At 47.0% G+C, this 23312-nt stretch overlaps 1 long non-coding RNA gene across 4 annotated transcripts in view; it reads right to left on the bottom strand.

Annotated features, from left to right (window-relative positions):
* The window catches only part of LOC120887511 (uncharacterized), a 41919-nt gene extending 30482 nt beyond the window's left edge, over positions 1–11437 (bottom strand). For all 4 annotated transcript variants that reach the window (XR_013427145.1, XR_013427146.1, XR_013427144.1 and 1 more), the window contains exon 1: positions 10589–11437. This is a non-coding gene — a long non-coding RNA (uncharacterized LOC120887511). The remainder of the gene's footprint in view (positions 1–10588) is intronic.
* Between the last annotated feature and the right edge of the window lie 11875 nt (positions 11438–23312).

Genomic DNA, 23312 nt, shown 5'->3' with positions numbered 1-23312 from the left:
TCAGAACAGAAGAAAATGGAACAGATTGTTGCCCGAGAGCCTCGGAAACAAGAAAACAAAGCACAGCTGGCGACCAGCTCGGCTCTCCAGAAAGTCAGAATCATAACCAGGGAGTCAATGAGGAACCGAGAGCCAGCCTCTGAAACGGAGGGGACAGAGGAACGGGCACCATGAGAAGGTTCAGGTTCTAAATGTCCAGCACGAGAAGGACCAAGGGCCAGAGGCGAGTTCTCCTCCACCGCCAAGAAACGGAGGTGCCCCGGCCCCTGAACCCAACATCACAAGGACCAAAGGGCAAAGAGAAGTCTGTGCAGCACAGAAAAGGGACAAGGGGGACCAGGAGGCCATGAGGCTACAACAGCACAGTCATGAAGGCCACTTCAGAAGAGAGACCACCCCCACCAAGACAGGAAAGCCAAGTGACCGCACGTGAAGCCCCCCGGGGGGACTCGGCCGGGGACACAGAGGAAGCTGTCCGACTCAAAGCCGGACACGGGCCGGCACGGGCACTACTGGGTGCACTGGAGAAACTCAGTCGGCCTCCTCCACTCCAGTTCCCCTGCCCCAGGACACCCTCCGGGAGAAAGGCTCCAGGGAGCTCAGGGGTTGGCTGCGAGCCAAGTGGACCTGCCAGTCGGAGCTCTCGGAGGGCAGATACTGCCGGAGAGATGCTCGGCCCCACCTTCCAGACCCGGAGACCAAACGGCAAAGCAGCCCCAGGCCACTCAGCTCCTGATCACCCTGAAGGGACTCATCCCAGTAGTAGCTTCCTGAAAGAAAATCTTGAGCCATTTGTGAAATAGCATCAACCCCAGCCTCTAGTTCTTACCTCCAAATTCTGGCACAGCATAAAAATAAGAGGAAATGTTTAAAAGGGAAAAGTGAAAGAAAATCAAGAGGAAAAAACAGTGTCCAGGTACAGACCATAAGAAACACAGACGATCAGAGGACAAGGACTTTGAAATAACTATAATACACTGTGAGAAAGAATTCAGAGGAAAATACCAACAGTCTGGGGGAAATTCTGGCAGAGTAATGTGAACTCTAAAAGAAGAATCAAATGGAGATTCTGGAACTGGAAATCACAGGATCTGAAGTGGAAAATCAGTTGAGCGGTTTCAAGAGCAGATTGGACATACTGAAGGAAAAGATTAGTGACGTTGAAGACAGGTCAGTAGAAATCATCCAAACTGAAGCAAAGAGAAAGGGGGAATGTTTTTTTTTAAATAGAAGGTTAAAGAACACTGTGGGGAAGCATCAACTGCTCTAGGATATTTTGATTAGAGTCTCAGAAGAGAAGGAGTGTGTGTCACTTTTCCATCACTGTGACACAATATCTAAGAAGGTCAACTTAGAAGAAGGAAAGGTTCATTTTGATTCATGGTTTCACTGTTTTCCTGGGGTGAGGAGTGCATGGTACAAGAATTTGGTCACCTCACGGTGGCCAGAAAACAACGAGACAGGAAGGGGCTGGGTCCCAATATCCCCTTTGGGGTACATCCCATGGCCTAACTTCCTTCCACTGGGCCCCACCCCCTGAAGGTCCCACCACCTCCCAGAGCACCGAAGGTTTGTAATCAAGCCATCAAGACATGGAGACATTTAAGACCCAAACCACAAAGAGAAAGGGGATCGGAAAAAATCCATACTTGAAGGAAAAATGTCTGAAACTTTTTTAATCGACAGAAAGCACATATTTACAGACCTAAGAAGCTCAGCAAACCCAAAGCAGGGAAAGCACACTGAAAATCACACCGAGGTGCTTTATGGTCATCTTGCTGAAAACCAGAGAGAAAATATTTCAAAGCAGGTGAAGAGAGGATAACACACATTTAGGGAAACACAGAGTACCCCTTAAGTATTCTGAAAAATAGTGTTCAGTGAATTGTTGGAAAGAAATCACTCAAGACCAGAAAAAGAACCATCTAAAAATATCAGAGATGACCATAGTGAAGATCACACAGGACCAAGAATACGTTTCACCCAACAAAGTGGAATTCACAGTATCTGGCATACCAACTATATGCAAAATATGAGGAAAAAAATAATAGAAAGTTAAAAATTGCAAAGATATATACCATGCTAACATTGGTCAAAAAATAGCTAGAGTGACTACTAATGTCATACAATGTGGATTGCAGGGCCAAGCACCTTATCAGGGATAAAGAAGTTCATCTCATAAAGGGGTAAATTCATCAAGACATAACACTAAACAGTTTTACTAAGTTTCAAGATATATGAAACAAAAACTGACAGAACTGCACAGAGAAATGGACAAATCAGCAGTTATAATCAGATGACCTCAATCACTGATGACAAGGAGACAAGAAATAAGCATGTGGAAGACTTGAACAATGCCACCAACCAACAACTGACCTTCACAGGACAAATTGGGCATTCACATGCAAAAGTGAGCTTTGAACCCTGCCTCACATCACACACAAAAACCAATTCTAATGGATCGCAGACCTCAAAGCAAAATCTTACACTACAAAATTTCTTGAAGAAAACATAGAACAAAATCTGCTCAACTTTCAGCTGGACAAAAGCAGTATCCTGTGGTGGAGGGATGATAAATTGTGCTTCTGCAAATTCTACAATGTTGCCCCTCAAAAGATACTATTAAGGAAATATAAACAAAGATTGCAGACTGGGAGAAAATAATATCAAAGGCTTATGTCCACCTTACATAAAGAACTCAGATTCAAAAATAGGAAAACAATGTATGCTACCCTGATTTCCCTTTTTAAAATAAGCAAAAAAAAAAAAAAAAAGAAAGAAAAAAGAAAAGATACTTCAATTAAAAAAAAAACATAAGTACATGAAAAGATGCTCAATATTACTGGTCACTAGAAAATGCAAATTAAAACCATTAGCTATTACCACCCTTCTGGGAGGAAAGCTAAAGTTAAAAGGCCTGACCACGCCAACTGTTGGAAAGGACGTAGAGGAACAGGAACTCTCATACACAGCTGGTAGGAGCCAAGGACACTACAACTTGAAGAAATGGCCACTTGGTTAGAACTCAGACATGCACCCATGACTCAGTCATTCCACTCCTGCTCACTAACCCAAGAAATGTGAAACCACATGTCCGTCAAAGACTTGTACCCAGATGTTGATTACAGTTCTATTTTTTATTTCATTTTTATTAGTGCGTTATAATTATGCCTAATATTGGGGTTCATCTGACGTGATCATACATGCACGGAACACAGTTTGCTCCACTTCTATTCCTATTATTTCCCATTCCCACCCTTCCTCCCTCCCCCGGTTCCCTCTCCTCTGCTCTTCTTGTCTTCCTTCTGTTTATTTATCATTTTAATCAGTGCTTTACATACAGGTGGAATTCACTGTGGAATATTCATACCTGGACACAGCATAGTTTTGTTAATTTCATTCTACTGTCTCTCTCTCTTCCCATCCCTCCTCCTTCCCATCAACCCTCTTCTGATGCTACCCGGGTCTCCCTTCTGTTTTCAGGGGATTTTCTACTCCCTCCCTTTTCCTCCATATTTGAGTCTAGCTTCCACATCAGAGAGAAAATATTTGACCCTTGACTTTCCGAGTCTGGCTTATCTCACTTAGCATGATGTTCTCCAGCCCCATCCATTTACCAGCAAATGCCACAACTTTATTCTTCTTTATGAGTAGAACTTTATTGTGTGTATATACACCACATTTTCTTTTTCCACCCATCAGTTTATGGGCACCTGAAGTTATCATGAATGGGACAGTCTTCTTGATTTCATTCTCAGCCCATTTATTATTAGAGTACAGGAAAACAACTTGATTTTTGTATGTTCATCTTGTATTCTGATACTTTGCTATGTTTGGTTTTCAGCTCTAGAAGTCCACTGGTGGAGTCATTTTTGGGGAGGAGAATGGCCTTCTAGATATGGGATCATTTCATCAGCAAACAGAGATAATTTGACTTCATCTTTTCGTATTTGTATCCCTTTAATTTTCTTTTCTTGCCTTATTGCTTTGGCTAGAGTTTCAAGAACTATGTTGAATAGGAGGGTTGAGAGTGGGCATCCTTATTTTTTTCCTGATTTTAAAGGAAATGCTTTCAGGTTTTTTTTCCACTCAGTATGATGTTGGACTTGGGTTTATAGCATATAAACAAGTATATCTTTACAAAGCTGAGGTTAAATTTCCTCTATCCTAGTTTCTGTAGTGCTTTTAACATGAATGGGTGCTGGCTTTTGTCAAAATCTTTTTCTGTATCGAGATGATTGTGGGATTCTTGGCCTTAATTCAATTTATGAGGTAAATTACATTTATCAATTTGCACATGTTGAACCAACCTTGCATCCCTGCGATGAAACACACTTGATTGTGGTACACTATCTTCTTAATGTGTTTTTGAAGGTGATTTGCTAACATTTTAATAAGGATTTTTGCATATATGTTCATCAGGGAAATTTATATGAAGTTTCCTTTCCTTGATGTGCCTGATTTTGGTGTCAGGATGCTACTGGCTTCATAGAATGAATTGGCAGTGTTCCCTCCTTTTAATTTTATAAAATAATTTGAGAAGGATTGGTGTTAATTCTTCTTTAAAGGTCTTCTAGAGCTCAGCTGAGAATATAACTGGTCCTGGGCTTTTCTCTGTTGGAAGGCTTTTAATTGCTGCTTGAATCTCATGCTAGATATTGGTCTGTTTATTTCTGCATCCTCGTGGTTCAATTTAGGTAGGTCATAAGTGTCTAGAAATTTGTCAATGTCTTTAACATTTTCCAATTTATTGAAGTGAATATAAATTTTCAGAATAGTTTCTAATGATCTTCTGAATTTCAGAAATGTCTGTGGTGATATCTCCTTCTTCATCTTTAATTTTGTTGATTTGTCTTCTTTCTTTTGGTAGTTTAGCTAATGGTTTATCAATCTTGCTTATTTTTCAAAGAACTCTTAGTTGCAGTGATCCCTTGTTTGTTTATTAATTCTCAATTTCACTAATTTTGGCTCTGATCTTAATTATTTTCTAACATCTACTGATTTTGGAGTTGATTTATTCTTCTTTTTCTAGGGTCTTGTGATGTAATATTAGATTATTTGAGATCTTCCTATTTCTTTTTAATATGGAACTCAACGCTATTTCCTCTTAGAACTGCCTTCCTACCAGAGATTTTGATATCTAAGAATTGCTTTATTTATCCCCTGACTTCTCCTATGATAACTCCTTATTCCAAAGTGTACTATTTAATATCCAGGTGTTAAAATGATTTCTATTTTTATGTTACTGATTTCTAATTTCATTCCATTAAGATCTTTATAGAATGCAAGGAATTCTATTTTTTTGCCAAGAGAGTCCTTGGGCCATAAAATATGATCTATTTTAGAGAAAGTTCCATGGCAAACTGAGAAAGTGAATTCATTTTTTGATAGATTAAATATTCTATAGATGTATGTTAAGTAGGTTTATTTGATTAATAATATTTTATCTAGTTATAGCCTTTACTTAGACATAAAATCTGGATTACCTAAGGTTGAGAGAGGTGAACTGAAATCACCCAGGATTATTATATTGTAGTTTACTTAATTCTTTATATTAAGTTTATGTATATAGGTACACTGATATCTGGGGCATTAATATTTATGATCATTATGTCTTGTTGGATGATTCTCTTGACCAGTATGAAGTAACCTTGTCTCTTATTAATTTTGTCTTAAATTCTTCTTTGATATAAGTAGCTACTCCTGCTTGCTTTCAGTCTCCATTTATTTATATATATATATATATATATATTTTTTTTTTCCATCCTTCCATTTCCAGTCTTTCATTTTTGCCTACAAGGTGAGTCTCTTATAAACAACATATGGGCAGGTATTATTTTTAATCCATTCTGCCAATATATGTCTTTTGATTGGAGAGTTAAGACTATTTACATTCAGTGTCATGATAGAGAGATGATTTTTTATTTCCTGCCATTTTGATTTATATTTTATTCTTAATTCTGACTTAATTCTCCTTTAATTGACTATTCTTGTAGTGAAATTCCTTCTTACATTGGCTCTTATTTTTTTTTAATTTCTTCTGCAGTAAGTATTTCGTTGAGTGTGCTTCATAGTACAGGCTTAGTAGCTTAAATTCTTTTGATTTCTGCTTATCGTGAAAGATTTTTTTTTTCATCTTCAATTCTGAAGGATAATTTTGCTGGGTATAATACTCTTTTTTGGCAACCATTTTCTCCCAGGGTTTGGTACATATTATTCCCATATCTCCTGACTTCTAGGCTCTGAACTGAGAAATCAGTTGAAATCCTAATTAGCTTAACTCTAAATGTAACCTGCCATTTTTCTCTTGCAGCATTTAAAAATTCTATCCTTAGTCTTTATATTAGGCATTTTAATTATACTGTGTCTTGGAGAGGATCTTTTTTGATGTTGTCTATTTGGAATTCTAATTGCCTCATATGTTTTGATATCCACATTCTTACTGAGTTTTGGAAATTTTTCCAATACCATTTCATTATAAAGATTGCATTCCTTCAGCTTGTATTTTGGTACCTTCATCTATACCAATTATTTTTTTTGATTTGGTCTCTTAGTGTTATCCCAGATTTCTTGAATATTCTGAAGGTCAAGTTCTCTTAACATCTTTTATTTATTGTCAACTTCATTTTCAAGATTATATATTTTATCTTCAAGGCTTAAGAATCTATCTTGGAAGTGGTCCAATCTATTGGTGATACTTTCAACTGAATTTTTAATTTGATTTACTGAATTGTTCTTTAATAGGATTTATGTTTGGTTCTTTTTCAGAAACTCTCTTTATTATCTTTCACTTCACTTTCTGTATTTTCTAAGTTCATTCCTTATATCTTCTTTTAGCTCATTTAAACATTTTAACTATGAACTTTCTAAATTCTCTCTCTGACATTTCCTCTGCTGTGGTTGTCAGTGAGGTCAGTTGTTGAAGTGTTGTGGGCTGTTTGGGATAGTTTGTTGCCTTGCTTTTTCATATTGTTTGTATTTCAATCCATCTGTTGTGATAATTATTGCTTCTACTTTTACACAAGTAGCTATTTAGTGAGTTTCTTTTTCTTAAGTGCCACAGGCTGGGTGACTATCCAGGTACTAATACTCCCATATCAGCACCATTTTGAGAGAAGATACTAAATAATAATATTCTCCACAATTCTTCTAAAATGGACATAAAATTGTAGTAAAGTTCTGAAATAGGTTTAGAAATTAGTTATTAAAGATATTAAATTTACTATTACATTATATAGGCACTGGAAATGGAAGGAAAGAAAAAATTGGCAAAGGAAAAAAAATATAGAGAAAAGACAGAAAACAACAACACAAACAGAGGTGAAAGGAAGAAAAAGGTGTTTGGGAGGTGGGAACTTAGGGCAGGAAAAGAGAGACCAAAAGGAGCAAGCATAAACCTGAGCTAGGGGAACAGCAATAGGATGATTGAAGTTGATGCTTTAAAACATCAGAAGAAATGCAGTCAAAGGGCTTGAGGGTGCCATATTGAATAACTGCAGAATTCAAAATGAAAAGCAATGTACATGAGATCAGAATTGATGTCATAGCTACTTAGAATAATCCATGTCAAGGTGGACAATTTCACATCGAGTCTTCCTGGTTTGGATTTCTTCAGGACTAGGGACCTTCAGCAGATGCTCACCACCCCTCAGCTTTATCTTGAAGTTTCCGGGGTACGCAGTAGTGATCATACCACCTCCAAGAGGCCCCTCTGATCTTTGAGGTGGGTGGCTGAATGAACTTTAGCAGCTGTCTTTCAGGTCAGAGGAGATGGTCCCTCATTGTCTGTGACTTTGCACCCTTTATCTTCCCTGTTGGGGTGTAGTCTTGTGTGGCCTCCTGAAGGACAGCTCTGTGCATCTGGTGCTGTGGGATCCTGAAGGACAGCTTTGTGCATCTGGTGCTGTGGGATCCTGGGTGAGCTCTGTACATCTGGTGCTGTGGGATCCTGAAGGACAGCTCTGTGCATCTGGTGCTGTGGGATCCTGAAGGACAGCTCTGTGCATCTGTGCTGTGGGATCCTGGGTGAGCTTTGTGCATCTGTGCTGTGGGATTCTGGGTGAGCTCTGTGCATCTGGTGCTGTGGGATCCTGAAGGACAGCTCTGTGCATCTGGTGCTGTGGGATCCTGGGTGAGCTCTGTGCATCTGGTGCTGTGGGATCCTGGGTGAGTTCTGTGCATCTGGTGCTGTGGGATCCTGAAGGACAGCTCTGTGCATCTGGTGCTGTGGGATCCTGGGTGAGCTCTGTGCATCTGGTGCTGTGGGATCCTGGGTGAGCTCTGTGCATCTGGTGCTGTGGGATCCTGGGTGAGCTCTGTGCATCTGTGCTGTGGGATCCTGAAGGACAGCTCTGTGGATCTGTGCTGTGGGATCCTGGGTGAGCTGCTCTGGGTGTATTTCAGGGTGTGCAGGGTGTGGCAGTCTAGGGTCGAGGTATTGTAGTATGTTTGACGTGGCACTGGGTGGCCCATTCTGGGGGTGGGGGACAGGGCTCCTGCCCCCTCTGGAGTGCACCGTGCACTTATGTCTTGCACACTGGGTGGTGGCTGGTGTCCTGTGGGGTGCTCCTCAGTAAGCCCCTTTGTGAGCAACAGTGTCTTTGAGTATGTACCAGGGTCGCTGCTGGCGGCTTGGGCTTGTCCTCAGGAATTGCCTTCTATGGGTCAGTGCATCTGAGTGAGAACTGGGTTAACAGGCCACTCTGGGAGTCACACTCATAGAGGTGCTCCCTGTGGGCCAGCTGTGCACAGACATCTCCTCCCCAGATGGTGCCGATCGCTGGGGTTGTACCCGTCACCCTGAGGGGGGGTGTCAGCTGGACTGACTTTCCCAGAGCCCTGCAGAGGCTTGTGGAGTGCTGGGCTGGGGTCAGCTCCACCCATCCCTGTCCTCCTGGGGAGGGGAGATGTCAGTGGGCTTCCCCAGCAGCATCCGTCCACAGTTCCTTTAGGTGGACAACTGGGATGACCGTCTCAGATCCATTCCCTCTGGTTTACCTGTTGCCTCCTGAAGCTGGAGAAGCCGTGTGGACTGAATTTCTTCCTGAGAGGCTGGCCAGCGGTGGACTCTACTCTGCCCTGCCGGCCCGGCTTTCGGTCCCCCGTGGGTTAAACTGCTTGATCCCCACTGTCTCTGCTGCCCCCGTCCTGGGTTACCTGGGCCTGCTTTTCTGGAGTCAAGTACATGAGCTTAAAGTTTCTCCTCTTCCACTTTCTGCCTTAGTTATCCCTCCTCTCTGGCCCCACCCTGGTCAGGGTTCCTGGTCAGGGAATTCTGTCCTTATTTTCTGCTCCAGGAACAGATCTCCAAGTCACTCCAAGTCTCAAACTGTCTATCAGAGTTGGGAGAGTTCACTCAGCCACCCCCTCTCTGGTCCGCTGTTCTTTCGTGGCTTCCTTTCTGGGCTGTGAAGGTGTCAGAGCCACTGCCCAGAACTACCCCTCCCTGTTCAAGTCCACAGTTGTATTTTTTAATCGCCAAAAGCTATGATCAGCCTAGACAGCAGCCAACAAGCAAACCGATAGATGGTGGTACACCCACACAGTGGAATAGTACTCAGCAGTAAAAAGAGTGAAATACAGATGCAACCACAGCATGGGCAGATCTCAAAATGATCATGCTGAGCAAGGACCAGGCAAACAGAGGGCCTGCCCTAGGACTCCATCGATATAAAACTCGAGAAAATTTGAATTGAGCTATAGTGACAGAGAACAGATGAGTAGTTACCAAGAAAGGAGAAAGAACAGAGAGAGGAGCTGCCCGGGGCACGAGGAAGACTGTGAGGGTGACGTGCTCACTGTCTGGAGGCAGCCATAATCGCATGACATGCACCTATGTCACAACATATCACATCGAACACTTCACATCTATGACGTTTACTGTATGTCAATCACACCTCGAGAAAACAGTTCAACAAAAGTCCTCTAAAGAAAATAAGAACAAAAAACAAGCTTAGAACCTGTGCATTCTCTGCACCCAAAAATTCATCTCAAGAAGACACTGTTTTAAAAAGCCATGGATGAAATCTCCGTCGGGCAAGGACTCGGAAGACAGAGCACCTGAGGGCTCACTCCTGAATGTGGCTTGAAGAAAATGCTGGAGAATAAATCGTAGTCAAACAAAACCACTCAGAAGGGCTCAAGGAGCAAAGCCAGAGTGAGCTCTGAATCATTTAAACCAAGACCCAACATCCACACGGGAAGCGTGGCCCTGGAGCTCAGGGCCCACGTCGGCACCTGGGAAAGATCAACACCGTTCACAGGTTAAAGCCTGGGAGTGACAGGAACGTGAGCCTGGGAGTCCCCCGCACCGAGAGGAGCATTCCCCAAGGTGAACCCTGAGACAAGCTGCTAAAAGGCAAGGATTCCAGCCAGCTCAGGGACTCTGTCCCATTTTCCTTGACTTGAAGGAGCAACTTTGGGCTGAGAATTATTTCTGGGGAAGAAGCTGTTACGGAAACTTTGGCGATTTCTTCACACTTCATTTCCATCTCATTTTCTCCCAGTAAACTCTAAACTATTTCATTAGGAATAACACGAAGAGCATTTTGCAGGGAGCACACTCATCCCCACCCCCCCGGGTCCTGACCTCTGTGCTCCATCTGTGTCTGTGCACGGCGATGTGTCTCCTCAATGACAGTCGCTAAATATTAATTATGTTTTTCTGTAGAATGTGAAGTGAGGTGAATGGTTCTGCATCCTCTCTCATCGGCCTGAATTTTTTATAATAGGTATGCATCGCTTTTGCAAAAAGAATAGTTGTTAAAATAAACACGGTGCAAGCTCTGAAGGCCAACTGAAAGGCACGTCCATCGCAGCTTCACGGGCGGCTCTCGGCGTGAACAGGGGAGCGTCAAGTGCAGGTAGCAGAGGTCCCCACTCCACATGTGTGCAGCAGCAGCAATTCACATTTGATGCTTCCCCCGGGGGAAGGAAAGGCCCCTAGAGAAAGTACTGGCACCTGAACCAAATGCTCCTCTCACTGCACCCCTCCACTGGGGGGCGCTAGAGATGCCAAGCTCCATTTCCTATTTTGGATCATTAGTAGAATCTCAGGACTTGTCATTGTCACTTCAAGCTGGGGTGATATTGAAGACAAGTCTGACAGGTCCCCAACGTGGGTGACTGGCCTCGGCATATGGAGGTACTTTCAGCCGCTGACCTCCAACCACAGCCAGATGTTTCCTCGATGTTTGCAATGGGCTGTCTCCTTGAAGCCTGCCCTGGTACCTGGTCTCCAGAACAGCTCAGGGAGGAAACGACACTCAGGAGACAGCCTTGTAACAATTTCAATGATTGTGACTTTGGAGTAGGTGATTTTTATCCATCTCCAAGGAAGCACCTCGTTGCAAACAGGTGTATTTCAGAAAAGTGATCTGAAGAGTAAATCCAACTTGGTTATGGATTTTATTATAAAGTTGTAGATAGGTTTGTCCTGAAAAAAACAAGAAAAAGAAAAATCAATTCACTATCCGGGGAGAAGGAAGGCCGTGGATGCCAGTCGGAGGCTAATTGTTGATGTTAATAAAATGGGCGATTTTTTTTAAAAGAGTTTTCAGAGCTTTGCAGAATTTTGCATGAGTTTTCTAGGATTTCTTTTATCTCTTGCCAAGCAAGAATTATCTTCTTAAAGCCACGGAATTCTCAGACTACATAATGTCTACCACTCTCTTCTTTTCTTAAGATACTTAATAATTCACAATTTTTTTGAGGGTTTTATTTTAGTTTTCCTTCCAACATTTTTATTGGTGCAGTGTAGTTGTACATAGGGACGGGATTTGTTGTGACATTGTCGTACATGCACACAATACACATTTAAAAATATAATTTGGCCAATATTCCCGCCCAGCGCTCCCCCACTCCCTCCCACCGTCCCTCCCCAGATCACCTCCTCTACTCATCTCCTTTTGATTTTATAAGACTCTCCCCCAACTTTTTTTCCTTTTTCCTCTCTATTTTCCGCATGAGAGAAAACATTCCACCCTTGACCTTCCGAGTTGGACTTATTTCACTTAACATAATGAATGGTCTCTAGTCCCATCCATTTTCCTGCAAATGACAAGATTTATTTTTCTTAATGACTGAAGAAAGCTCCGTTGTGGCACTTCCTTCTCAAATTGTGAGGTTCGGCTCCATTTTTCCATCATATGGAAAGGGTTCGCATCACTAGCAGTCGGCTCCATGTTGCCCTGTGTCAGTGGGTACCACCTTACAGGGAGGGTTCAGATCCGAAGGCCCTTCCATGTGTCTAAAGAGATCTCTAGGGCCCAGGATCAGTGGCTCCTGCTGGAACCCTCACAGAGCCATTTGCCTAGAATCAGGGTGTATGTGCCCGAAAACATCAGTCAGAAATTAAGAGAGACTTAGTCAAAGATACAGGTAGGCAAAAATACCAGGTATGCAAGGCCCTGCAGAGCCAGGACGGGCCCCCAGAGAAGCCACCCAGAGGCCCCCCAGCAGGGAAGGCACCTCAGCACGCTCTCAGATCTCCTATTCTGCAAACAATGCAGCAGGCGCCCGCCAGCCCCTGTGTGTGGCCCCAGCGGAATCCCTCCCCTGGGCGCCAGATATGTATAATTCTGTCATTGAGGAAAGCATCCGGCAGACCATCTCAAGAGCAGGGCCTGGTTGAGGTCACACCTGCAAAGCCTGGAGACAGGGCCTGGCCGAGGAGAAACCTAAACAAACACGGAAGACGCAGATGACGATGATGACGAAGGCCACTCTTAGGGCCTCGCTAGGCTGAGCCCCCAGGACAGGGACAGTGACTCATTCATGAAAACAAGACCTCTTCCGGATTGTTACCTACACCCCAGAGCCTGAAACCAAACCTGCCCAGAGAAGGCAATAGGTAAATATTTGCTGAATTTGGGGGAAAGTTAGTTAATACATTTGTCTCTTCCTTTCCAGTGTCCCCTCGGCCTCAGTTGACACAATTTTTTTTTTAAATGTATAAATGAACCACCTCTCGAGTGTCCCAAGCCCACAGATACTCTTTTGTCATCTTGCTCACACCGGAAACTTCCTGTCAAGAAGGGGGCAGAGCCTTGTCCCCGACAAGGTGTTAGAAAGGAACAACAGTCCTGGTTTATGGAGATTTCCAAAGACCCAGGCAGAGAGGGCACCCCCAACTTTAATTAGCACCCTTGAGTCCAACTGGAGTCCCTGTGTGAGGAGCTGGCGCTGCTTGGCTCTCCTTTACCTTTCAATAGGAATAAAAGCAACTTTGATTCCCCCTTGGACCTATAAATAATTCAGTCCCATTTGTGTGTCACCGAATCCCTTTTAAGCAGGAACCAGACAAAGGTCAGGGCCAAGTAAATGTCTCTTCGATGTTTGTGCATAATGTCAAAGTGTATTTTTAGGGCAAACGGTGTTCAGAGAAGAGCTGGAGAGAAACGGTGAGGTAATTGTACTCGGATGCAGATGTTCCCTAACGGGTTGGGGAGGGTTTTCCCCCCCGACAACCCCCAGAGCCAGAGAGCTCCCACCTGCACCAATAACCTGAGGGTTAGTGAGGACCTCATTATCCCGACCCCGGGATACAGCTCAAAGCTTTTCCAGATGCAGAAGTGGTGTCAGAATGGGTTTTGTGTTTGCTCCTTAAGCTTGCACATTCTAGTGGGACAAAAGATAGCAAGAAATCCGGCTTCTTCCTGCCTGTGGATTAAATTCATCAGTTAATGACTGTGCAGGAGACCCAGGTCCTGGGCGTCGAAGCCAGGCAGGCAGACCCCTCAACTGTCCCTGATGGTGTGATCGTGGGCGAGGTAACTCCAGTCACTGGACCTCAGGCACCTGACCATAAAACAGAGATAATAGCGAAACCTACATCACAGGGCTACTGTGAAAAAGCAAGGGCAAATCTTACCACCAGGTAAGGGCTCTCTGAAGTTACATGCACTGCTATACCTGTTTCACGAGGTGGCTCAGGCCTGTCACCCCAGCAGCTCAGGAGGCTGAGACAGGAAGATTGCAAATTCAGAGCCAGCCTCAGCAACTCAGCAAGGCCCTAAGCAACGTAGTGAGACCTGTCTCTAAATAAAATATTTAAAAGAGCTAAGGATGTGGCTCAATGGTTAAGCACCCCTAGATTTAATCCCTGGCACCAAAACAAACAAACAAAAAAAATGAAAAAAAACACTGATTTGTTTGTTTCGTGGTTTCCAAAGTTTCTTTCTACAAATTCATAATCTGGTTTCAACCTGCAGAGAACACCTGGCTGGGCTGGTGAACGACGCTGGTTCTTGTTTTCCGTTCTGTTGCTTTATCTGTTCTCCCATCCTCTGCTCCCTTCACCCTCTTGTTATTTCACAGGATTTGGAGTAAAACAGGAAGTTGTGCTCTTTCCTACCTGGTCCTAATCCTTGAGGTCCATTGTCCACCATGCAGACCCTACAGGGCTGCTCACCTGAAGAGACCCTGATCCCACACTGAGGAACAACATCAGGGCAAGGGCCCATTTTCCAGTTGAGGACATCGAGGCTCAGAGAAGGAATGAGCCTTTCTCAAGAAAATTCAGCTAGTTCAGAGGTTCTTAATCCCACCGGACCCTCCAAAGTCCTGGGTAGAAGCCAGGGCGTCCACGAACCTCAAGGGGGGGACAGTGAGTGGACCGCTAACTGAAAGTCTTCCTCCTTTGAAGGTGGACGCCCAACAGTCACCTTATGACTTCGTCACCACGAGAGACCACCGCTGGTCTTCCCTCGCCTCACACTTGGCACAGACATCACGAAACACCACTCATGCTTAATGCAACTGACGGACGGTTACGGGCGGCAGGAAAACAATGCCCTGTTCAAAAGTGATGTGCATTCTTCATCACAAGCCTTGATTCACATTTTGTAGAGAGTAAAATCAGTTCCTGCTATAATTTTAATTTTTTCACTTTACAAGTTTATATATATATATATATATTTTTTTTTTTTTTTGAGGCTAGGTCTATGTTTTCACCCGACCTCCCTTTGGTTCCTGGTCCAAACAAGGTGAAGATGGCCAGTCAGTGGCAGCACTGCCGCCCAGCCATGTCTCCCAGGAAACTCCACACGAGACCCAGAGCAGCTGGAGCCCTCTGGGATACTCTCAGCCTCCCACCCGCTCCCTGATGTCGCTCAAACCAATGAGGAGCAGGAGGAGGAGGAGGAGCGGGAGGAGGACATGAGCAGCAGGAGGAGGAGGAGCAGGAGGAGCAGGAGGAGGAGGAGGAGGACATGAGCAGCAGGAGGAGGAGGAGGACATGAGCAGCAGGAGGAGGAGGAGCAAGAGGAGCAGGAGGAGGAGGAGGAGCAGGAGGAGGAGGAGGAGCAGGAGGAGGAGGACGAGGACATGAGCAGCAGGAGGAGGAGGAGAAGGAGGAGCAGGAGGAGCAGCAGGAGGAGGAGCAGGAGGTGGAGGAGCAGGAGGAGGAGCAGGAGGAGGAGCAGGAGGAGGAGGAGCAGGAGGAGGAGGAGGACATGAGCAGCAGAAGGAGGAGGAGCAGGAGGAAGAGGAGGAGGAGGAGCAGGAGGAAGAGGAGGAGGAGCAGGAGGTGGAGGAGCAGGAGGAGGAGCAGGAAGAGGAGAAGGAGGAGGAGGAGGAGAAGGAGGAGCAGGAGGAGGAGGAGGAGGAGCAGGAGGACATGAGCAGCAGAAGGAGGAGGAGGAGGAGAAGGAGGAGCAGGAGGAGGAGGAGGAGGAGCAGGAGGACATGAGCAGCAGAAAGAGGAGGAGGAGAAGGAGGAGCAGGAGGAAGAGGAGGAGGAGCAGGAGGAGGAGGAGCAGGAGGAAGAGGAAGAGGAGGAGCAGGAAGAGGAGGAACAGGAGCAGGAGGAGGAGGAGCAGCAGGAGGAGCAGGAGGAGCAGGAGGAGGAGCAGGAGGAGCAGCAGGAGGAGGAGCAGGAGGAGGAGCAGCAGGAGGAGGAGCAGGAGGAGGAGGAGAACATGAGCACACCCTGATGGCTGGTCCCACAGCTGACATTGTCCTTCCAGCAGGTGTGAAGAGGGGATCACAGAGGCCGAAGGTCGACTCGGTGCCACGCAGCTAGTGAAGATCAGGCCAGAGTGAGAGCTCAGCCTGTTCAACCCTGGACCAGTCTCTGTATTGCCCCATGGTCCCCTGTGACTAATGGCCATCCCGGCTCCACCAGCCCATCCCCCTTCTTCCCATAGCATGCACCCTTTCAAAGCCTAAATCGCATGGTCTTCTCTTTATCCAGGGTATCTTATACTGTGTACTTCTCACGATTTCAAACAAGCAGAGTTTTATGGAGAAGGTTTTATGGTAAGAGGATGGTATCCAAGGCACCGGACCAGGAGAGCACCTTTGATGTCTTGGGAGAGTATCAGTTAGGAGACGCCAGTCGATGCTGCAGTAACAAAAGGCCCTCCATAGCTCAGTGACTGATCAATAACAAATCAGTGTTTCTTGCTCCTATGGTCTATCCATCCAGGTTGCTGCGACTCTGCTCCACATCTCTTCTCTGGGACCCGGGCTGCTGGAGCAGTTGAGATCTGGGACAGCACTTTGGCAAAGGGAAAAGAGAACATGGTTCTTAAATCTTCTGCTTGGAAGTGACTCATGTCACTTCTGCTCACATTTTACTAGCCAAAGCAAGTCAAAAGCATGACATCATTGGTGATATTCTCCTTCAAGGAGGGGGAGTATATAATTCAGTGAATAATTCAACAAGCATGGCACAGGGGTATAAAAAGAGGCTACCTTTGTCTGCAGTCTTGAAATGTCTCCAGGTTTGACCTCGGAGGAGTCGATCACGTATTTACAAGACTGGCCCTGGCTTCCTCTCATCTGTATTCCTCCTGGTCTTAACAGTTGTTATGACAATAAATTGCCTCTTTAAATTATTGAAAAGGTGCCACTTTTAGAAGTTGTGTTCAGAAGGGAAGCTGCTCTCTCCTGGTCCCTCCAGGGTGGACACAGCTTGCTCATATTCTCCACCATCCCAAACACAGACCAGGGCCCCGGGTGGGCACTGGGCACGGCCAGCCAATGGCGTGGAAGTGCCGCTGTGGGTCAAGGTTACGTGTGCTCGGGGATGGCACTGCCACCTGCAAACGCTCTTCAAAAGTCCAGCTCCCTAATGAAGGGACGGCTCTGGGCTAATTTCCATCTCCCCTGAATTTAAATGTGGCGTGGGAAGAGTGTCAATGCAGGAAGATGGATTAGCAGAAGGGGCTAAAGTGCTGTGTTGCCAAAATGGTTTCCTTCCCTGCCCTTGATTAATGAGAAAGAGGCCAGGCTGCGCTCCCATCTCAGACGGATAACGCTGCAGAAATGTTAATGATGTCATCCGCTGATGGATCCTCTCCCACCTGCACTCACTGAACCATGCCAGCTCCATCAAGCCCGCGCTCGCTCGGCGGTGAAGAACAAAGAGCTGGGGGCCGCAGCAGCAGTGCCTGAACCACCAACGCGCTCAGCCCACAGCATGTGACGGGGGCAGGAGTGGGATGGCACAGAGCAAAACCCAGAAGCCGGTGTCCCCGAGCCAGACCTAGCCCATAGGTGTGTGTGTGCTCATGTGCTCAGACACAGGTTTGGGGCTTTTTTCTTTTTTGCTTTATTTTTCTAATTTTTCCCAACACGTTGCTATGAACATTTTTAAACACGTGGCCACCTTGATCCATCAACATTTTACCAAACTTGATGTTTTACCAATCCACCCATCTTTTCCTCCCTCCACCCATCCATCAATTTATCTTCTTCTTGGTTCATTTCAAAGTAAATTGCAGGTGTGGGTGTACTTCCTCGTAAATACATCACATCTAGAGTTTCACAACTAGGCTTCAACGGTTTGTCCTCGGATCTTTTGTATCTGATCTACACAGACTGAAGCACACACGTTTCAAGGGTACATTTGATTGGGGTTCTGAAAACTGCATGTACCAACAGAACCCAAAGTCCTGTCCAGCTGTGAGTATGACTGTCCCCAAGAAGCGGCCTGGTTCCCGCACAGCTGCTCCGCCCTCATCCTCGGTTGATTCTGTCTGTCCTAGAATGTCAAATCATGGATGCGTGCCACATGTCCCCCGTTGTGTCCGGCGTCTCGTGCCCAGCCACTGCTCCCGGGATTCACTCATGCGGTGGGCACATCAGGAATCCACTCCTTCCCACTGCCGAGTCATACCCGGTGGATAAGCCGCGCTTTTAATGCACCGTCTCTAAGGAAGCTTTCAGAATTAAGTACAAGTTTCCAAAGAACATGCCTCACCATAGGATCTGTCGACACAGGAAAACTGGGAGGTTTCATATGAAAATCTAGACGCGGGGTTCCCCTGGTAAGCCTTCAGATTGGGCAATCCTGGGCTGCTCTTGTCCCACACCCAGTGGCCACCTTTCTCGTCACCTCCTGTGACATTCCATCTGGGCAACTTCCACCCATGTTTCCTGCCTGGCCCTAAAGATCCGTGATTTTCTGACTCCCGTTAGTAATGGCCAAGGGAATACGGAATGAATTCATGAAGACGTGTGACTTCACTGGCTTTGTTGTCCCCAAGGCCCTGCAACGCAGAGTGGATAAGAGTTCAGATTTGAAGTCGGTCACATCCGAGTCCAAACCCCTTCTCTACCTCACAGCATCTCCACTACCCTCTTAAAGTGACGAGAGAACGAAAACGCTAATTTACCAGGTGCCAGAAGATCAGGGAAACTACCTGCTCACACTGCCCAGCGCACCAGGCGGGTGGTTTCTAAGCATCGATATTGTCATGAGGATCATCCTCGGTCTCTGCAAGACGGGAGGTCAGCTCATTCTTCACCCCGACTCTCCAGTGTGGCCATTTGAAACCTCCCAGTCCTGAGGGAGGTGACTGTGCCTAACAGGAGGGAGGAATTCTTTAACCCCTGTGCCCTTCCTTCCAATTAGTCCCCACCCCCAGCCTGAGTTTATTCCCGGACAGAAGCCACCGGCCAAGTCTACGTGGGCCAGCTGAGCAGAATCTGCTTCCTTCCCTGTGCTTTGGAGGTGTCCCGAGACCAGATGCAGGGCCTCAAAGAGGTTCCCTACCTCGGAACAGAGAACGCGGGGTTAGCGCACACCGTCCTGGGTGCTGTCGGGAGAGACGGGTGCTCCCTGGTGGTAGCAACTGGGCGCCATCTGGAGAGAGGGAAAGTCAAGTCCTGATTCCCTCCCTGCAGAAAAACGACTTCCAGATGGGTAAAGGATCAAAACGTAAGATAATAGAACTGTTAAAACACTAAAGGAAAGGGTAGATTTCCTTTTATAAACTCTTGATGAAAAGAAAGATTAAGGACTACTTAAAATTCCCAATCCGTATAGGAGAGGCACATTTTAACAAATAAAATAAGCAATTTCTGCCTTGAAAAGCAATAATATTAAAAGACATAAAAAGGGCTGGGTTGTGGCTCAGTGGTGGAGCCTAGCATGTGCGAGGCACTGGGTTCGAGGCTCAGCACCACACTGAAAAATAAATAAAGTCATTATTTAAAAAAAAAAAAGACAAAAAAAACTCAGGGGGAATATTTTTGTGAACCAGAAGAAACGGTCATTTCCTACAAATAAAGAAAGCCTATAAACCAGTATAAAAAGGCCAACCACTCGATTAAAAAATGGACACATTTCCTTCAAATAAGAAGAAAATACAGGGGCTGGGGGTGTGGCTCAGTGGTAGAGCACTCGCCTGGCATGCACCAGGCTCCGGGACTGCAAATAAGAAAAAAGAAGAAGAGAAAACGTAAGTGGTTCTCAAACACAGGAAAATACGCTCCCCCACACTAATTACAAGATAAACGCGAATGAAAACTATAGCAACATATTTTTAACTTCTAATTGGCAAAAATCAACGTTTGATAACAAATTGTGGCGTTGGGATTGTGGGGAAACAGTCCCTTCCCTAATTGCTTGCGAGATGAGAAACGCATAAACATCTTTCAAGAGCACGTTGGCACAATCTTTTCACGTTAAAAATGCACACGGTGTGACCCAGCAACCCCGCTGTGATCCTCCGGTGGCACGCGTGGAAGGTCACTGGCAGCATCAGGAACAGCGTGAATCAGCGGGGATGACGCAGAAACTGTGCATGTGTGATTGATAAGACACCGGAAGGTTTATCCATGCAGCGAAACACTCCTCTTTCTAGCCATACAGGACGGTGTCAAAAATATGAAACTTGGGAGGAGGGAGAGGAGAGGGCGAAGCCAACGAGAACAGTGAGCGAGGTGCGCCTCTGGTGCAGGACGGGGCAGGAGAGGAGCTCAGGCCAAGCACATGGGAGGCACCCAGGGCCACAGTGAGCTCTGGGGGGTGAAACGCCAGGCGGAGGTGGCACACCCCATCAAACTCGGGACTGCGTGCATGCGTTGCTCATTCAAAAATGTTTTTATTTAAAATAGAGTGGAACTGCTGTCTCTAGGTCCTTTAAACTGGGATGAATATTTTAGCAGACCATTACAGAGAGGACACAAGCGTCATTAGAATGGTCCAAATAGATTCCCCTGTCACCCAGGAGTTCTGGGAATTTCCTGAAAGACGTCAGCAGGAGCCGATTTCCTGCAGTCAAGATGACGAAGTGTCTCCATGGGGCCCCTAGAAGCACAGCACGGGTCCCCTCACGCCTCCGGCCGGCGGGTGCCCTCATCCAGGCACACGGCAGAGGCGAGGCTCCGGGCCGCTTCTGAAGAGGCAGGAGCCCCTTCCACACAGGGCTCGATGACCATCGACTCAGAGGGGCCATCACACACACACAGGGGCGGGGAACAGAACGGTTCTCGACATGCATGGAATCTGGAGCCATCTCAGATTTAGAACGCACTCACGCGGGAATGCGAAGGCATTTTTAGCTTCCAAATGGTAACTGACATTTGAGGTTCACTATCTGCCAAGACTTCACACGCATTATCTTTTCTAATCCTCGCCACGCCTCTGCAAGGGGAGCATCCTGCACCGTCTCCACTTACTTATGGGTGAGAAAACCCAGGCTCAGAGATGTTTGGGCAAAGTCCCAGAGCAAGGCCCAAAGCCAGGTAGTCTGGTTCCAGAAAGTCCCTGCGCTGACCCGCCCGCCTCCACTGGGTCTCAAGCCACAAGTTGGCCTCTCAGCCACCGGGCCTCCTCCACCCTCAAAGACATACCCCCCAAAGATGGCCTCCCAGAGATTTCTGCCTCTTCCCAAAGCCTGTGGCGACCTTATGTCACACGGCAGAGGGAACTAACGCCGGAGTTCAGGTTGCAGATGAGCCAGCCTTGAAAAACAGAGGACCCCGAGTCCCAACGTGGCTCCATGGCCTCACCAGGGTCCTTAAGTGTGGGAGGGGGACACAGAGAGAAGGTCAGGCTGGCGAGATGCAGGAAAGACCTGGATGCTCATGGCTGACTTCCAAGACGCAGGAAGGGCCCTGAGTTGGGGATGTGGAGGCCTCTCGAGGCTGGGAAAGGCAGGAAACAGACCCTCCCAGAGCGTTCAGGAAGGAAGGCAGCATGGCCTGCCCCAGGCAGAGCCCTGTGAGCCCCTTTCAGAGTCTGAACCCCAGAACCCTAAGTACTGAGTGTGTGTTTCACGCCACTGTGTGTTAGCGTGTCATTCCAGCAAAGAAAACACTAACACACAGGAGCCAGAGAGGAAAACAAGCCAGCTAGACCCCGGAGGCTGAGGCAGGAGGATCACAAGTTCAAGGCCAGCCTCAACAACTTAGTAAGACCCTGACTCGAAATAAAAATAAAAAGGACTGGGAATGCAGCTCAGTGTTAAAGCACCACCCCCCCCCCCACCAGGTTCAATCCTCAGTGTCCAAAAAAAAAGAGAGAAACACGTGAGCTTTGGAAAGAGCATGGTGACCATGGTCAACTCCGTAAAATAAGAGACACAACCACATAACAGTCACCATCTCCATAAAAAACGGACAGAAAGTTAGACAGGTGCAGTGGCCCGTGCCTGTGATCCCAGCGGCTCAGGAGGCTGAGGCAGGAGGATCAAGAGTTCAAAGCCAGCCTCAGCCACAGTGAGGCACTGAGCACTCAGTGAGCCCCGACTCTAAATAAAATACAAAATAGGGCTGGGATGGGGCTCAGTGGCCAAGGGTCCCTGATCAATCCCCAGCACCACCAACACCCCCCCCCCAAAAAAAAAAAGAATGGACAGAAAGCTGAGCTGGGACCCACTGGGAACTTGAGGTTGGTCCAAAGGTCTGGTTTTGAACTCCCCGGAAAGGTGGGAACATTCTGAACTGTCCCGTGGGTGGCCACCAACCACAGATGGCTGCTGCGCACGTGAAATGGGGCTGAGAAATGATGTTTTTAATTGTGTGCAGTTTTAATTAGTTTCAAGGCATGGAGCCACACACGCGGCCTGGCTGCCTGCTGGGCAGGAGAGCTCCTGACCCGCAGGCCAAGGGCTTTCTCTTTGAGTTGCCCCTCCCACCTGCTCAGGTCCCCTCTGCACTGAGGTCACAGCTGGCCCCAGAAACAAGCAGGGAAAGGGGGTGGTCGGGGCCCAGGCCCTGGCCCAGTTGCTTCTCCAAGGTGTGACCCAGAGCAGGTGACCGACTCCGCCGGCCGTGGCTCAGCAGCCTCCATTGTGATGGAATAAAACGACTCCCATCTGGGAACAGGAGGGGCCTGGCACGCAGTGGCTTGTGCACCCTGGACACTGAGGGTCAGGGCGCCATTGCCCCTTGACAACACCATGCAGCGGCGAGCTGCAGCACTGGGCCCCGGATTCCCTCCTCGTTATCAGCATCCAGCCAAAGAGCCGGGGCCTTCGGGGAAGCAGATGAGTCCAGTGGAATCCGTATAAGTCTGATGCCTTCCAGTGCTCAGTGCTTAGTGTGGTTTCAAGAACTAAACATGCCGAGGTGAAGCGCCGCAGCCCTGAGGAGCCTTTTCCTGAGCTGCAGGGCCCAGCTCGCCCGGGGCTGGGCGGGGCTGACAGGAAAGGAACCTGGAAGCTCCTTCCCCTTCCGCTCAGGCCACAAGTTACCTGTCCCTCCTGCCCTCACCTCCCACGACAACTGCAGCGCTCTTCTTGTATGATCAGCAAAGACCACCTAAAAGACGAGGGGAAGGGCGACTCCACTCAGGCACGGATCGGGAAGCACGTGGAGGAGCCAAGAGGCTCCTGAGGCATCCTTCCCCGGCCGCAGGTGAGAATCTGCAGAGGGCTCTGACCAGGAATCAGGCTCAAGCTCCCGAGACCCCGGGGTGCAGCCAGGATCCGGGGGACCACTGCACTGCGCCATGACCCCTTTTCTGTGGCTTTTGTTTTTGGATTATTAACACAAACCAACCCCCTAACACAAAACCAACCACCTAACACAAAACCAACCACCCAACACAAAACCAACCACCTAACACAAAACCAACC

Source organism: Ictidomys tridecemlineatus, chromosome 10, assembly GCF_052094955.1.
Source record: "Ictidomys tridecemlineatus isolate mIctTri1 chromosome 10, mIctTri1.hap1, whole genome shotgun sequence".
In the NCBI taxonomy this organism is placed as follows: domain Eukaryota; kingdom Metazoa; phylum Chordata; class Mammalia; order Rodentia; family Sciuridae; genus Ictidomys; species Ictidomys tridecemlineatus.
The sequence above is the reverse complement of the archived record's forward strand: the minus strand, read 5'-3'. Positions and strand labels throughout refer to the sequence as shown.